Below are 17,507 nucleotides of genomic sequence, written 5' to 3'. Positions count from 1 at the left end.
AATGAGAGCAGGGGCTGGAGCAATAGCACAGCGGGTGGGGCATTTGCCTTGTATGTGGCCAACCTGGGTTTGATTCCCAGCATCCCATATGGTTCCCTGAGCACCACCAGGAGTAATTCCTGAGTGCAGAGCCAGGAGTAACCCCTGAGTATCTCCGGGTATGACCCAAAAAGCAAAAAAACAAAAAAAAATTAAAAAAAAAACAAACAAAAAAAAAACAAAAAAACCTAAATGAGAGCAGGAGACAGGGTAAGGTCTGACACAAGCTCTCTCCCCAGCACCACCCACGGTTCCCCGGACCCTGCCACGCGTTATTCCTGAGCAGAGCCCAGCGGAAATCCCGAGGGTGGTGAGGTGTGGCTCCCGCTCCCCCAGAAACTCTGAATGAAAAGACTGTCATATATATTTTCCCATGTTGAAAAATGAATATGAACCTTTCTCCCATCACTTTTCTTATATAGACACTGCCTTTTCCTGCTCGCTGGAGGGACAGACTCGGGAGTGACATCTGATGGTTTCCAGAAACAAAAGGTGGAAGGACAAAAGTGCTGACATCATTCTGGCCAGGGGTCTGCCCTTTGTGTCAGAGAGGGGCCTCGTGCCACTCTACCAAACTCCAGTCTCCTCTGTTCAGCTGCCTCCAGGGATATCCTCATGCAGGGGTCTCACAGGCTCATTCAACTTACACGCACAAACCGAACCCCCATCCTGACCCACCCCAAAATCCATCACCCATGTGATTTTTTTTGTCTCTGCTGATGTCCACACTGTCTGCCTATTTTCTCGGGCCCAAACCTTAGAATCACCTTCAGTTCTCTATCAGACCCATCTCACTCTCCATCAGACCCATCTCTGTGATTCTGATACAATGCCACTAGGGCTGGCTCCATCCTCAGAGCCTTTATTCACCTTTATTCAGGAACCACTCTCATCGTTTCTCCCTGAGTAGCAGGTTCAGTGTAACATTCTCTTTCACCCGGATTCCTCCAAATGCCTCCTTACTGGCCCTTGTACCCCAGCCTCGCCCCAACATGGCCGGGACTCAGTAGTCAGTTGTGGGTTAAAAATAATCCAGGTGATGGGCCTGGGAGATGCTCAAGGGGTTGGCGCATATACTGGAACTCCAGATTTCATCTCTGGCACCATGTGCCCCCCGGGCACTGACGCCAAGCACTGAACCCAGAGTAGCCCCAAACACTGCCTACTGTGGCCCCCAATCCCCAATAAACAAAGGTTAGATCATGTCAGGGGTCTCTGCAAAAAAAAAAAAAAAAAACCAAACCCATGATCCTTCAGTTCTTGCAGAGTTCAAGCCTGAACCCTAGAGCCCCTTGTTGAAAGGCTCCCATTATCCCCTTGACGTCACCACCCATCACCACTGCTGTGTGCCCCAGCCAGGCTCCTGCATACAGACACGTGGTGATGTCTCTGCTGTAATGCTCTTCGCCACTAGGGCTCAATCCTCACAGCCTTTATTCACCTTTATTTGAGAACCATGCATTGTGCAAACCCAGACCTGGCTCTCCTGCCAATAACCACAGCCTCCTCTCACACCCACCCCCCCCCCTCCCGCCTACTCGTCGTCCCCCTACCCTGCTTGTAACACACGATGTCATTTATTAAGTATGTCTGTGGTTTACTGTCTTTCCCTCTCTAAAATTACTTTGGGAGAGGTTCTCCCAAGGAATGCTCAGGGGGCAAAGGCACTCCCTCCACGACAGCCTGAATGGGTCAGTGCTCAGCAGTGTGGCACCTTTCAGGGCCCGCGTGGCAGGGGGCCACCAGGGCCACACCCAGCAGTGCTGGGCCATCAGGCAGTGCAGGAGATGGGACTTGTGCATCCAGACATGTTCTCAGCCCTTTGAGCTGCCTCCCTGGCCCTTTAAGAGAAATTTTATGTTGGCAGTTGTTTGTTTCATTCATTGATGCAACTTTCATGTTTTAGCAGAATGCCTGGGGAAATAATAGGTATTTAGTAAATATTTATTGAATGAATAATTGAATTAACAAAGAGGAATTCTCACTGCTGGATCAAGTAAAGTATGAAAATGAGAATCATTGAAATATTTTGCCTAGCACTTTATCCTCATCTAAACCTAAGCAGCATAGAGGGGAGGGGGCTTCTTCTGGTTCATTTATAAATACTCCTTTCTCTTTATGGGGGAGAAGATGTTGGTGTATATGTAAGCTTTGAAAAGATGCTTGCTCAGAGGCCAGAGAGATAGCACAGCGGACAAGGCACTTGCCTTGCATCTGGTCAACCCAAGTTCTATCCCCAGCATCCCATATGGTCCCTGGAGCACCACCAGGAGTGATTCCTGTCTTCAGAGCCAGGAATAAACACTGAACATTGTTAGATATGCCCCCCAAACACAAACAAAAGCAAAAAAAAAAAAAGGAAAAAAATGGGGAGAAAAAAAGAAAAGATATTCGCTCAGAATCAAGCTGGAAAAATTTCAAATTTGTAATAAACAATACATTCTAATGATCAATGCAGAAATAAGGAAATTAGAGAATACTTAGAAGAATGAAAATTAAAACACAACATATCAAACTTAGGAGATGTGGTGATAGCAACTTGAATGTATGAGACAATGACAATACAGAAAATTGAAAGGATCTCAGAATGACAAAAGCTCAATAACTAAAGATATTAGAAAAAGAGAACTGGGCCGGAGAGATAGTACAGCAGGTAGGGTGCTTGCCGTGCATGCAGCTCTGCCAAGTTTGACCCCCAGTCCCACATACGGTTAGTCCCCTGAGCCCCACCAGGATTGATTCCCGGAAGACCACAGAGCCAGGAGTAATCCCTGAGCACAGCTGGGTGTGGTCCTCAAACCAAAAATAAATAAATAATAATAAATATTTATCCAAATAACAGTTGAATAGATATTTTTTTCTAAAGAAGACACAGAAGGCCAATAGCTATATAAGGAAATATTCAATATCACTAATGATCAGGGAAAAACAAATCAAAACTACTATGAGCTGTCAGCATACATGTTAGGATGGTTATTCCCAAAAAGATCCACTGTGACAATGTTGATAAAAATATGGAGACCTGTACATTGATGCAGCCCATTAAAACAAGCTCACAGACACAGTGAAGAGGTTGATAACTGCCACACAAAATAGTTGAAGAGGTCACAAAGTTACAAAATAAAAGTTATAAAATGATGTCAATGGGAGGTAATATACAGCAAGGCACTTGTAGTTCACAGTACGTTGTCGCATATTTGAAAATTGCTAAGAGGATCGATGTTAAAAGTTCTCAACACAGGCAGACCATTTTGCAATTATGTATGGTGACAGATGTTAACTAGATTTATTGCGATCATTTCACAATGCACACAAGTATTGAATCATTATGTTGTACACCTGAAACTAATATAATGTTATATGTCAATTATACCTCATTAAGGAAAGGGAACTCTCAAAACTCAAAAGTCAAAAGAATCAACAATTCAGTTAGAAAATGCCCAAAAGATGGGCTGGAGTGAGAGGGCCCTTGCCTTGCATGCAGCTGACCCGGGTTGGATCCCCAACATCTCACATGGTCCACCACACCACACCAAGAATAATTTCTGAGTGCAGAGCCAGGAGGAACCTCTGAACATCTCTGGGTGTGGCCCCAAAACCAAAACGAAAACAAAATCAAAAATGCACAAAAGATATGAATAGACACTTCACTGGAGAGGACAAACAGCAAAGAATCATGTGGAGAGATCCCCGCCCTCACGGACGGAATAATCATCAAGAGTAAAGCCTCAGGGAGATTCTACCACCCCTCTCCCAAACACCTGAAAAGCAAAATAGTGACAAAACTCAGGACTGGTGCAGATGTGGTGAAACTGGATCACCGAGGCATGGCGGGGGAGGATGTAAATGCTATAGCTGCCTAGGTAAACATGTTTGCAATAAGAAAAATTAAGAGGCAGCTATCATGTGACTCAACAACTGCTTTCTTGGGGGTACTTATGCTAGAAAAACAGACTGATTTGTTAAGGTGATTCCCTGTGAGCTACTATTGGCTCTGTGCTGAAGAGTCGCTCCTGGTGGTTCTTGGGGGACTCTTCCTTGCCAAGACTGAACTAGGCTCAGTAGCATGCAAGGCAAGTGACTTACTGCTGTGCTGTTTTTTTTTTCTTTTTGGGTCACACTCGGCAATGCACAGGGGTTACTCCTGGCTATGCACTCAGGAATCACTCCTGGCGGTGCTCGGGGGACCATATGGGATGCTGGGAATAGAACCCAGGTTGGCCGCGTGCAAGGCAAATGCCCTACCCGCTGTTGCTATCGCTCCAGCCCCTGTACTGTGGTTTTTGTTTTGTCTTGGGGCCACACTCAGCGGTAACCAGGACTTACACCCGGCTCTGCACTGAGAAGTCATTCCTGTTCCGGGGATCATATGGGGTGCCAGGGATCAAACCTGGATTAGCCACATGTAAGGCAAGCATCTTACCCACTATACTATGCTCTGCCCCACTGAGCATGGTTTTACATGAATAGTGTCCCCACCTTTCTCACCCATCCCCCTGTTCCAGAAAAAGTGCGAGATCTGAACAGGATGAGTGGATGGGACGCATGTCAATATCCTGGCAGTGATATTGCATTATGGTTGGTTGCGCATGATGTTATCATCCCAGAAAGCTGGAGGAAGGCTCACGTGATTTCTGTATTCTCTCTCACAATTAATTGCAGGGGAATCTACAAGTGTCTGGAAAGACAAGGTTCAATTAAAAAATCACATCAAATCAGATAGTATTGTTCTAGCATCATGATTATTTATTATTGAGATCTAAATGAATGCATTTTTTTTGTACACAATCCAATCATCACCATCCAACTCAAGACTGAAAAGTTTTCAGCATCCCAGCAAGCCTTCCTGGGTCCCCTTCCTGGCTCTCTACCTGCTGAGGAGATAACCGCTCTTGGGATTCATATCATAGTCGTTTCATTGAGCTTGGGCTAGGATTTTAATGAAATTTATCATCAGATCACAGATGATCTTTTCCCTGACATTTTTCACTTCAAATAATATTTTGGAGCGTCGCTTGTGCTAATAGAGGTGACAGTGGTGCATTTCTTTTGATTGCTGAGTAGTATTTTATTCTAAAGATACCCCACAATTTATCTCTCGAGTTAGCTGCTGATAAAAATTTGATTTCCTTCCAGCTTGGGGCTCTGGCGCAAGGCACTTTGTGGACATTTGTTCTCTTTTTTCCTGGGTAAAAACCCTAGAGTGGGAAGGCTGGATCATTTGCCAAAATGAGTGCCCCAAATTGGATCAAGGGCTACTCCGTGTGACATCCCCACCTGTCAGGGGGGAGCACTTCCACTGACCAACAGTTGCCATTTTCAATTTTATATTTTTTTTGCAATAATCTCCTGTGTAAGTGGACTGTAAATTGCATAACAGAAAGTACTATATAAAGGCCAGAGAGTTTGCACAGTGGGTAAGACGCTTGCTTTGCACGTGACCAGCCTGTGTTCCATCACCATCATTCCATGTGGTCCCCCAAGCACTGCCAGGAGTAATTCCTGAGTGCAGAGCCAGGAACAAGTAACCCCTGCACATCACTGAGTGTGTTTTCCCCCCCAAAAAAAGTTGTAAATAAATCAGAATGATAAATAGTACATGAAATTACCATATAGAGGGCAAGTGTCATTTGGATTGGGTTTTGAAGGATGAATAGGAGAGCACTAGTTGTGGGAAGAAAACATCAAGCAGAGAGAAAGAACTGCAGAGCTCAAGGTATGGAACTAGATAAGTGCACTTTTGCTTTAAGTGTGTATGTGTGTGTGTGTGTATGTGTGAACATGTATCATTGTGTGTGATTGTGTGATGTGTGTGATGTGTGAACATGACTCACTGTGTGTGACTGTGTGAGCATGTGTCATGGTATATGGGTTATTGTGTGTGATTATGTGAGCGTGTGTCATTGCACCTGCATAATTGTGAGATTGTGTGTGTGATTGTGCGATTATATGAACATGCGTCTGTGTGTGAATGATTGTGATATTATATGTGATTATGTGGGCATGTGTTGTTTATAATTGTGTGATTATGTGAGCATTTATGTGTGCATGGCTGTGCAATTGTGTGTGCTTATGTGGGCATGTGTCATTGTGTATGAGATAGTGTGAGCATGTGCGTGGGGGGCTGTGCAATTGTGTATGGCTGTGTGTGTGTTGGTGGTGGAGGCATGTCAGTCTGCAGAGGCAGGTGAAGCCCTGGTGTTAAGTTGAAGGTTCTGACCCTCTGCATTCCCTTTAGTGTGACATAAGTGCCACCAGAGGGTGGGGAAAGCTGAGGAGTGGGGATAGTTGGATGACTTGAGGTGGAAAGCAGAGCTCATGATTTGACAAGGGTTGTTAAACAATAATTTTTGTTTGTTTCTTCTAGTTTTATTTTGTTTGGGGCCACAATGATGGTGGTGAGTACTGACTCCTGTCTCTTTCTGCACTCAGGGATCATTTCTGAGGGGGCTTGGGGGACCATATGGTGTGCCAGCCAACGTCCTACCTGCTGTACTATTGCTCTGGCCATTAGTTGTTTTCTTTTGAAGAGAAAAGTCTATAAATCCGTTAGGCAAGTCATCTGGAAGGAAGATCTTACATCAAACAGAAAAGCAGGTGCTCAGTCGTGCTGGAGACACAGGGGTGGTGGCAAGGATGGAGCGGGAGAGAGGCCTTGGAGGCTGGGCCCCAGGGTGCCGGGAGAACAGGGCAGGAGGCCAGGGCATAGCGCCCAGGAGGAGGGGGCCAGCACAGATCTGGGGTTCTGATTGATGTAAGAGTAAAAGGAGCAGGAAGTGGGGAAAACACTGTGGTCTGGGGTTCGAGGGGATCAGGCTGCCCCTAAGAAATACCTGTAGAGTCCACATTATTGGAGCAGCCTCAAAGAGTCCAGTTTGATGAATTTTGACAAATACATGTGTCCCAGGAGTCACCCCTGAATCACCATTTCCATCACCCCAAAGATGGGTGAGATGTGCCCGACGTGTGCCCCCCTACACCAAGTCACGTGACCGAGCTGTCCTTTTCTAGCGTTGCAGTACACAGACCCTATTGCCCAGCGGGTCTGGGTGTGGATGAGCCATGCATGCGGTGGGAGGCTGACCTACATCCGCGGCTGGTGGGTTGCTGAGTCGTGTGTGTGTGTGTGTGTACAGCTGGGCCGTCTCCAGCTCCCACTGTCAGGAAGGCACCTGCAGAGCACATGCAGGGGCACTGCAGAGTGGACAGGGCGCAGAGTACCGTGGAGTACTTGGAGTGGAATAGCCGGGTTTGCCACTGATGCCTGCTCACATGCTTGCCTGCTTGAGCCTTTTCAGGGTCCTTCTTTCCCACCCAGCTTGGCGAGGGCAGGGGTTTTGCTCACTGACTGGGGGTATGTGGGTGCCCCGCAGACATGGGCTGCAGCATTTTTCACTCACTGAATAAAAGCCAGGGGTCGATTTCAAAAGGAAAGAGTTGGAGGACCGGAGCGATAGTACAGCGGGGAGGGCGTTTGCCTTGCACACAGCTGACCTGGGTTCAACCCCTAGCAACCCATATGGTCTCCTGAGTATACTGCCAGGAGTGTTTCTCTAAGTACAGAGCCAGGGGTAAGCCCTGAACATCTCTGGGTGTGGCCCAAAAGCAAAAAGCAAAGAAAAAAAAATGGTTAGGATGGGGAGCCTGGACACCAGCTTCAGGCAAGTCCAGGGGCAAAGCCTCGCACAGCCAAGGGAGGGAGTGTGGGTAAGCTCCCAGGCCTTACCCCAACTTTTCTTTCTTTTTTGCTTTTGGGCCACCCTCGATCCAGCTCCAGGCTCCTGCCCACCGCTTTTGAAAGAAGACCAGGCACTTTTTGAACAGCACCCACGTGAGAAGGAAGATTTCTTCCCCCTGGCGGAAATTTCCCGGAGGCTTGGCTGCAATGGCAAGAGAGTCACCCAGGCTGGTGGCACTTTTTCCACCAAGTGGCGGTGGGTGGGGAGACTGGGCACCTTTTTCTCAAGCCAGTTTATGCTGCCTTCCCCCTCCCCCGAATAAAACGCCCCAGGATGAACATTCACATCTATCTTCGTCCCGTGTCCAAGCCCCGATGTTCCCCTTCACCCCCAGCCGCCCCTGGAGGGGACACGGGTCAACCTGGAATGCACCTGCGCCTTCGCCGTGGTCCCAGGACGGCGGGCGAGGGCGCGCTGTGCGCCAGCAGGGGGCGCCCGCGCTCCGCGAAGAAGCCGACCCCGCAGGAGGCCGCTCAAGCAGGACGCGCATCCCGCATCCCGGCGGGCGTCCTGCCGGCGCACAAAGGGAGCCCAGAAAGAGGGACGAAGCGGCTGGGAGTTAGCCGACCCCAACCCAGACCCCTGGGGGGCGGGGGCGGGGGTGCCCGGAAAAGAGAGTGGGAAGGTTTTTTCCCAGTGATGCTGTCTCCTTCCATCCCAGCTCCCAGTTTGGGGTCTGCACCCTCCCAAGGGTGGGTTGGGGTGGGGGCAGGCTTACCTAGCAGGGGGCGCTGGACTTAGGCGTTATCCATCAGGCCGGGAGCAGGGAGTGCCCGGCTAGTCTGCACCTTCCCGCTCCATCCCATCTCCTGCTGGAGCTATGGGGGTGAGCTGAGCGCCCAGTTCTGTCCTGACCGTCCTCCCTTGGCTATGGAAGGCTATGCCCCAGGACTTGCCTTTCCATGACCTAAGCTTGGACCCTCATATGTGCCCCCCTCCTGTTCCTCAAGGAATCCATCCCTACAGCCCTGTAGCTGCCAAGCCTTGTGTCTGGGCCATCCCGGTAAAACCAGAGATGGGAGGAGGGCTGGAGTGTCGGCTAGACTGTAGGCATGTTCGACCCCTTGCAAGGCACCAGGGGCTCCCTGAGTACTGCGGGGAGCAAACTCTGAGCACCAAGCCTGGAGTAGCCCTCCAGCCCCAAGGGGACAGCGAACAACAAATAAATCATTGAAAATGATGATAAATGCTAGGAAGGAAACCAGTGAAAGGGCAGAGAGGAAAGATTAGTGGAGGACAGGGCCGGACCCCTGCTGGCTGGGGCTGGTGGGGAAGAGTGCTCTCAGGAGGCAGCGGAAGCCAGGAGCTGAAGATGTGGGAAGCCAGCCCGCACAGGTAAAGCGAGAGAGGAAGGCTGATCAGCTTCACAAATTTATTTATCTGGCTTTGGGGCCATGCCCAGCTGTGCTCTGAGCTCAGGAATCTCTCCTGGTAGTGCTCAGGGTACCATCAGGGATGCCGGGGATAGAACTCCAGGTCAGCTACGCGCAAAGCAAACGCCATATGCACTACACCCGCTGCCCTATCGCTGCCCACGTTGTTAAAAGTCTTCTGTGGAGAGTGGCTGGGTGGGAGGGTGAAGGGTAGCGGGAGACGTGGGTGGGGGGAGGTGGCTTTGTCAGGCTGGGGCCAAGGCTTTGGGTCTCACTGTTAAGTGAGGACGTGGGCTGGACAGGAACCCAAGACATCCCCTTTAACATGCAGCTGGTGGCACCCTGGGGGAGAGCACCCAGCAGGCCTGAGGCCCTGAGTTTGATCTGGGCACCCCATGGCCTCCTAAGCACTGAGGGGTGACCCCAGTGCATCCCAGCAGTGTTGAATTGCTGTAAGGCCATTTCATGAAGTGCAGATGATTGTCAGAGAAGCCGGATTGGGTTGGGTCTTCAGTAAAATCTGGTAACCACAATTCAACTCGCATCCCAAAGGCCTGCCCAAGGACCAGAACTGGCGCCCCGCCTGAGTACTGTCAGGGATGAGTTTATAAAGGCAAAACTCCCATCCTAGACAGACGATGGATACACTGGAGGAGCTGCTAGAGCTGTGATCAGCAAAGCAAGTTCCAGAAACCAAGTGAGCCAGGGAATATTTAAACCGGCTTAGTGCCCAAGAACAATTGGCTTGTGGTTATGGGGGACAATCATGACTGGGGCCAGGTACTCCAGGAGTCAAACCGTTTGTCTATGGGCTGTACTTATTCATGGGTTACACCTGCCCCTGGAACAGTGGCAAGGAGGACTTCCCTACCTGCTGACAGGCGGGAGAGGAAGAAAGATGGAGTCCCTCACACCAGCAGCTGCCAGCTCCGTACCCGGCATTAAACTGTTAGGTTTGCTGAGTGTCACCAGGAATAACCCTTGGACAATCCCGCCTCCCCCGCCCATAGAATATTGCTTGAGATGTACCCCCTACACACACACACACACACACACACACACACACACACACACACACACACACACTTCAGGTGTCCCCTTGATGTGAGTGAAGCAGGAGAATAACAGAATGTGAGTGGGGGGTGGGCGGGGGGAGTCCACCAAGGAATCCCAGAACCTCTGCTTTGGGGCCAGTCGCCAATCTGAGAAGCACCAAGGCTCCTCAGCTCCGCCTGGGCTCCGGCATCACCCTGGCCAAGAAAAACCCCCACCCTTCCCCCTGACCTCATTTCTAAATCTTTCTTTTGCTTCCTAGGTCATGCATGGGGGCACATGAGCAGGGGGGTTGAGCCCCTGGGGTCCCCCCCAGCTGAGTGGGCACCTGAGCCCGCCGAGTCTGTCTGGATTCGGCCCACTGTGGGTCCCCCGTGGCTGGCGGTCTTGGCTGCAGCCGATTCAGGAGCACCTGGAAGAAGAGCACCTGGAAGAATCTCATTCCTCCAGAACTCCACTCATGGACCTCTCCCACGAGCTCCCTTCTCCGGGTCCCACCCCCCCCACTAGGTCATCTCCCCAACACTGCTACTCTGAGCAGTCCCCTTGCAAGGCAGGTGGGCTTTCTCCTGAGGGGGAGGGGCTTGAGGGGGCGGGGTTCCCGCATTACTCAGCCGGCTGGACTGGACAGGTCAGTGCTCTGGGGTCATGAGGACCATCCCCAGCGGTGCTGCGGGGAGGTGGCCACACTGCTCTGCACCCCTGCTTGCGGACCCCCAATCCTGCAGGAAGACCCAGAGTTTGAGCTTCCAGCTCCAGGTCTTCCTGCTGCAAACTGCAAACTTGGAGGCGGGGTGGGGAGGGTATGGCCAAACCAGAAAAACTGTCCCCCCCCCATCTTCCCCCCATCTTCTGTTAAGGCTGAGAACCATTGGACAATGGAAGGCTGTGGGATGTCCCCAAACGTTCCAAATCAATACCAGGCAGGGGGTGGGGATTCAGCCCCAGCCCCCCACTCCCCAGTCCAGCCCAGCCCTGACGTGGTTCTCCAGTGACCAGCCCTCCCCTCCCCCAAATCAGCCTTGTCTATCCCTGGAAACACTCTGAAATGTCAGTTGTGGCCTCCCCCCATCCCTTCCCCCCCCCCCCCACTGCGAGTCATGTAGCAGCTCAAATATATTATACATATTAAAAGAATATATTCTCTGGCAGCCCTGAAGGGGATAATGAAACCTATATATATATATCTATATATTTATACACAATGGATTGCCTGGCGCTGCTCTGAAAATCCCTCCAGCTGTGGCAACCCTTTGAAATATGACACTGGAACAACGCCTCCCCCACTGGCGGCTGGCGGGAGACATTAAAGATTTAAAAAAAGGGAAAGAAGGAAGGAGAGGAAGGAGAAGAAAAAGGAGGCAGCTGCTTTTGCCTTCGGCGGTGCAGCGGCAAACTGTGTTTAAATATTAAAACCACTCATCACCCGGCCGGCTGTCCGCCCCCCTCGGCGGCCTGGGGCTCGCTCCCGGGCCTCCTGGGGTTCAGGGTGCTGGAGTTGGGGGTGCCCGGATGCCTGGACCCTCTTCTCCAGCCCCGATGATGGGGTGGGGCTCTGCCCTAGACCTCAGTTGCCTGGCTGGGCTAGGCTGGGCTGGAATAGGGGGTCTGCATGGGAGCGGGGTACTGGACTCAAATGGATCGGGGACAGGAGGTGTAGATGTGAATCCTGACTCGGTGTGACCTTGACCTTGGGGAGGGGGGTGGGTACCTTGAGGATGCTTCTCATCCGTGAAGATGTGGACCTTGGAACTGGCCGGGTGGCGCTGTCTTAGTGACAGTCAAGGTCAAGGGCATGCCAGGCTCTCCGAGGAACCCAGCCCTCTGCAAGGCCCGGAGTCTTCTCTCTCAAGGAGAGCCCCTGTCAGGGCTCATGAGTCAGATCGGGGGTCCCGGACCCTGGGCACCATTGCTTCTAGGAGGAGGTGCCTCGAGACACCTGTGAATGATTTGAAGCGCTACCGGAAAGTCTCTCATTCCAAGGACCAAAAACTACAAGGCTTGGAGCCAGAGGACAGGGGGAAGGATGCTCGCTTGGCTCCTGGCTGACCCGGGTTCGATTCCCCGCACCCTGACCCTGCCAGGAGTGCATTTCTAAGTGGAGAGCTAGGAGCAAGCCCGAGCACCACAGAGTGTGCCCCCTTCCCCTGTGAAACCCTCAAACAAACAGAAAACACAGGGCTGGAGAGATAGTCAAGAGTGTTTACCTTATGTGTGGCCCCATGGTCTATCCCCAGCATCCCTATAAGCTCCCTTAAGCCCCACCGAGAGTGATCCCCAAACACAGAGCCAGGAGTAAGCCCTGAGCACTGCTGGGAATGACCCCCAAACAAAAATATACATTTAAAAACATGTCTTACTGTCCTATATGTACATACACACACCGTATTCCCTGCCTTTTTCTTGGCTGTTGCCATGAGGCCTTGTCTGCTGCTCACAGGTTTTTTTTTCTTTCTTTCATTCTTTCTGGGCTACACCCAACAATGCTCAGGGGTTCCTCCCGGCTCTGCACTCAGGAATTACTCCTGGCGGTGCTTGGGGGACCATATGGGATGCTGGGAATGGAACCCGGGTCTGCCGGGTGCAAGGCAAACGCCCTTCCAACCCTACCCACTGTACTATCGCTCCAGGCCCTGCTCACAATTTTAACTGTGGTCTTGCCGCATTTGGTTTTTGTTTGTTTGTTTGTTTGTTTTTTCCTTTTTGGGTCACACCCAGCGATGCACAGAGGTTACTCCTGTCTCTGCACTCAGGAATCACCCCTGGCAGTGCTCAGGGGACCGTATGAGATGCTGGGAATCGAACCCGGGTTGGCCGTGTGCAAGGCAAACGCCCTACCTGCTGTGCTATTGCTCCAGCCCCCTTGCCGCAATGCTCTTAGCTATGGTGCTCCCACTTCATCTGTACTTCTTAGTGCTGTGGGGGTCCCTGCAGGGCTCACATAAGTGCTCAGCAGGGGTCCCTCCTCTCTCTGAATTGTGATGCATACTGCAAGATTTGCTGGGACTTGCCCTTCCCCCTCCTGGGGGACTGTATCCCACTAGGCTGCCTCCCACCGGCCCCTGGGGAGGGGGGGGCCTGCAGATAAAGGAAAGCCAGACCACCACAACCCCCACCTCCCCCCTGCCCTAGAGCACACCTTTCTTTTGTCCCCCTCCTTCAGGCCAGAGAAACCACATTGTCCTTTGTTCGCCTTGGCCAAAGAGACTTTAATCCAACACCCTACCTGACCACCTCCCCCCCATCCAATCTCTCCCAGGTTCCAATCCTACCCCAGCCTTACCAGGAGCCGGGGGTGGGGGTACCCAGGAGCGCACCCCAATAAACGTCTTATTTCTACACTTTATTCTCTTTGTCCCTCTGTCTGCGCCGGGTAAGGACTCCAATCTAGCATGTGTGTGTGTGTATGTGTGTATGCATGTGTAGTGTGTGTGTGCATGCGTGAGTGTGTGTGTGTGTGCGTGTCTCTGTGTGTGTGAGACACTGTGTGTTGTGGTACTCACACACTCCTGGCTATCACGTGCTGGAAATCACTTTCCCTGCCTGGGCTCACAGCGGGAGGAGCCTGCCCGGATCTGTGCTTGCGATTTTCCATGGAACTTATAAGCTGATGCTTGCAGGGCGGGTGTCCGAGCCACTGCGAGTCCTCCAGGCTCCCATTGTAAAATGCAGAAAGCCCACCCCAGGCTCCGGGGCTGGACCCCGTGGCCACTGCAGGAATGCCCAGACTGCCGAGGAGATCTTTGGGGGCGGGAGGTGCCCCCAGCAGGGTTTCCACACTCAGCACCTCAGGCACCTCAGCCCTACCTGGGGTGGGAGAGGAGAGGAGGAGATGAAGGGTACAGTTGGGGTTCTGTAGGTGATGTCGGTGGGCCCCATGGGTGGCTTATGTGAAGTGGGGAGGAGAAAGACTGTCACTTTTTCCCGATCTGCCTCTGTCTTCCGGGATCCAGGGTAACAGGGTTCTTGTCTCGCCTTGCAGAAGGGAATTTTAGGAGTAGATGAACAATGAAATCACACAGATTTTATTTGGAGGTTTTGAAGGGAAGGAGGGAGAGAAAGTGGGGGGGACAGAGAGAGAGAGAGAGAGAGAGAGAGAGAGAGAGAGAGAGAGAGAGAGAGAGAGGAGAGTAACGTGCTCAAGAGAGAGTGGAGAGAGCCCCTACACTCATCCCAGTATTAGACAGGAAAGCATGGAAGGACACATCTCAAGAGGGAAGGTGCGGGTGACACATGTGCTCGGGCACCATATGCACTGGGCCACGTGGGTGCAAGCAGCACATGGGTTCAGGTAACATATGCGCGCCCCTCCTTTGTTCAAGGTGGCTTTTATAGAGTATCTTCTTAGGATATCTTGGTCTGGAATGTTCTGGAGTCTTCTCTGGGCTGAATCACTAAAGTTAATGGATTAAGGGAGAGGTCCAGGATATCTAAGGAATTTCCTTTGTGGTAGGTGTCCAGCCTCCTCAGGATCCGTTGCTGGCGCCAGGTGAGGTTCTTATCAGGCCTTAGTTCCTGTCTTCTGCAAGGTTGGCTTTCAGAACATTGGAGCTATTACTTCCTAAGAAATTACTGCCATTGCCTGGGGAGGGGGCCTTCCCTATCTGCCTGCCTGCCTTCATCATATGTACAGATGTGAGGTTTGCTTGGACCGAATAGCAGCAGGCAGATGAAATAGTGACAGTCCCAGAATCAAAACTCACCCTGCCCCCAACGCAGAAACAGGACTTATGGCCCACCTGGGGACAGGAAGCCACCAGACTACATCCCATGCTTCCACGTCCATCCCCTACAGATAACAGGCCAGACCAAGCACCCAGGTTTCACTGGTCTTTGTTCCCTTTTCCTGCCTAAGATTTTTTTTTTTTTTTTTTTTTGCTTTTTGGGTCACACCCAGCAATGCACAGGGGTTATTCCTGGCTCTTCACTCAGGAATTACACCTGGAGGTGCTGCGGGGACCATATGGGATGCTGGGAATCGAACACGGGTTGGCCGTGTGCAAGGCAAATACCCTACCCGCTGTGCTATCGCTCCAGCCCCCTGCCCAAGATAATTTAAAAGCCCCCTTGGTTTCTCCCAGGGCGTGGCTCTACCCCAGGCTCACTTGAGTTCATAGAGTTCCATTCAGGAGTGCACCCCAATAAATTTATCCCATTTCCTTCACTTTATTTGTCTCTGTTCCTCTGTCTGTGCCAGTCAGGGTTCCCAAGTCTATGACCAGGAAGAGTAGCAGCAAATCTGGACTAATAGCCTTCTAAGTACCTCCAACCACCAGGAGCAAAGCTCCAATATTTGTTTGCTTATCTATTTTTTTTTTATTTTGGGGCAATACCTACCAGTGCTCAGGGCTCCCTCCTGGCTCTGGGCTCAGAGATCACCCCTGGTGGTATTTGGGAGTCAAACCAGGGCCGGTCATCTGCAAGTCTCAACCTCCTGTACTAACTCTCCAGTCCAAAACTTCAGGGTTTAAAGATTTTTAGTGTCCCAGAGGGCTGGAGTGATAGCACAGCAGGTAGGGTGTTTGCCTTGCACGCAGCTGCCCCTCTGTCCCTCTCTGAGAGCCCAGCAAGCTACCGAGAGCATCCTGCCTGCATGGCAAAGCCTGGCAAGCTACTCGTGACATATTCGATGTGCCAAAAACAGTAACAAGTCTCACAATTTGTTGTGAGATGTTACTGAGATGTAACATTTGCCCACTCCAGCAAATCAATGAAAAACGGGAGAACAGTGCTACAGTGCTACAGTATCCCAGAGCCGCGAGGTTCACCCCAAATATTTGATCTGCTCTGCTGAGAGGGAGGGGATGTCACCTACCCCAGACTCGCTGGGTGGGCCCTGGCTGGTCTCACAGGAGGATTTCAGAGGGGAAAGCTGATTGTCCCTGCTGGAGGATTTGCCCGCCTGCTCATCTGGAATCACATCCCTGGCACCAGAGCGATAGTATAGCGGGTAGGGTGTTTGCCTTGCACGTAGCCGACCCAGGTTCGATCCTCGGCATCCCATATGGCCCCCCAAGCATCACCAGGAGTAATTCCTGAGTGCAGTGCCAGGAGTAACCCCTGAGTATTGCTGGGTATGACCCAAAAGGCAAAAATAAATGAATAAATAAATAAATAAACAGATTCACATCCCTGCTCCAAAGCTAGACGCCAGGAGGCTCCGGTTCCAAGACTGCAGGTTTCTCAACTGGGATTTTCTGGGTGTTCGCATTTCTCAGGTCCTAGGAACCGGCACGTCTGTAGGATGGCAGAGCCAACAGTGCTGGTGGCATCTTCTCCTTCATTCCCCAAAAGTCCCTGAGAAAATCACATCTGAAGGTCAACATTCCTGCCAAACTTCAGGCTCTTCCAAGATCATAAGTTCTGCCCCCCCAGAGCCTTGGCTCACCAGACTCCGAGGTAGAAGGCAGTACCTGGGCAAACGGTCTAACCCAAAGGTTCCAAACCAGCAAGAAGTATCTCTGCATCCTCTGTACACTCTCGTCACTTGACAAGTAACACAAAACCCACTTTTCTTATAAAAAAAAAAAAAGAAAAAAAACTCAAATGAGCCATGTTTAACTTAGCCCTATACCAAGCTCCTCCTTCTGTGGGGAATTTCTTGTTCCTCTACTTTTCAATATGCTTTTCTGACTCTGAGCATCTTTATTACTTGATATTTTCTTTTTTTTTTTAAATTTTTATTAGTGAAACACCATGAGGTACAGTTGTAGACTTACAAATTTTTGTGCTTGGGTTTCAATTATACAATGATCCAGTACCCATCCCTCCACCAGTGCCCATTCTCCATCATTTACATTTTTTTAAAAAATTTTTGTTAGTGAAACACCATGAGGTACAGTTGTAGATTTACAAATTTTTGTGCTTGGGTTTCAATTGTATAATGATCAAACACCCATCCCTCCACCAGTGCTCGTTTTCCACCACCACGGGTCCCAGTATCCCTCCCGCCCATTACTTGATATTTTCATTTTTTTTTCTTTTAAAAAATATGTTTATAGCACAGCGGTAGGGCGTTTGCCTTGCACGCAGCCAACATGGCCGACCCGAGTTCGATTCCTCCGCCCCTCTCGGAGAGCCCGGCAAGCTACCAAGAGTATCTCGTCCGCACTGCAGAGCCTGGCAAGCTCCCCGTGACGTATTCGATATGCCAAACACAGTAACAACAAAGTCTTCAATGGAGATGTTACTGGGCCCGCTCAAGCAAATCGATGAACAACAGGAGGACAGTGACAGTGACAGTGATTCTTGAAAATATTGAAGACCCTGGGAGCCGTGAACCAACAGAGAGACCCATTGCCAC

Source organism: Sorex fumeus, unplaced genomic scaffold (genome assembly GCF_029834395.1).
Source record: "Sorex fumeus unplaced genomic scaffold, SorFum_2.1 ptg000044l, whole genome shotgun sequence".
Lineage (NCBI taxonomy): Eukaryota > Metazoa > Chordata > Mammalia > Eulipotyphla > Soricidae > Sorex > Sorex fumeus.
The sequence above is the reverse complement of the archived record's forward strand: the minus strand, read 5'-3'. Positions refer to the sequence as shown.